Source organism: Scylla paramamosain, unplaced genomic scaffold (genome assembly GCF_035594125.1).
Source record: "Scylla paramamosain isolate STU-SP2022 unplaced genomic scaffold, ASM3559412v1 Contig18, whole genome shotgun sequence".
Classification (NCBI taxonomy): Eukaryota; Metazoa; Arthropoda; class Malacostraca; order Decapoda; family Portunidae; genus Scylla; species Scylla paramamosain.
In genome coordinates, this window is record NW_026973683.1 from 1180001 (window position 1) to 1180286 (window position 286).

Genomic DNA, 286 nt, shown 5'->3' on the forward strand with positions numbered 1-286 from the left:
TTTTCAACAGCATTATTATTTACTTATTATTATTTACTCATTTTCGTGTCTTGGTGGTGATGGTGGTGGTGGATGAGAAAAGAAGGAAGAAGAAGAAGAAGAAGAAGAAGAAGAAGAAGAAGAAGAAGAAGAAGAAGAAGAAGAAGAAGAAGAAGAAGAAGGAGGCAATCACTAGGTACAGGGAGTGATGTCAGATACCCAAACTAGGACAAAGCATTTCTGTCCCCACGCGGCCTCTTCCCCTCCCTCTGTGGATTACATCATGGAAAGCAGAGGAATATTGATA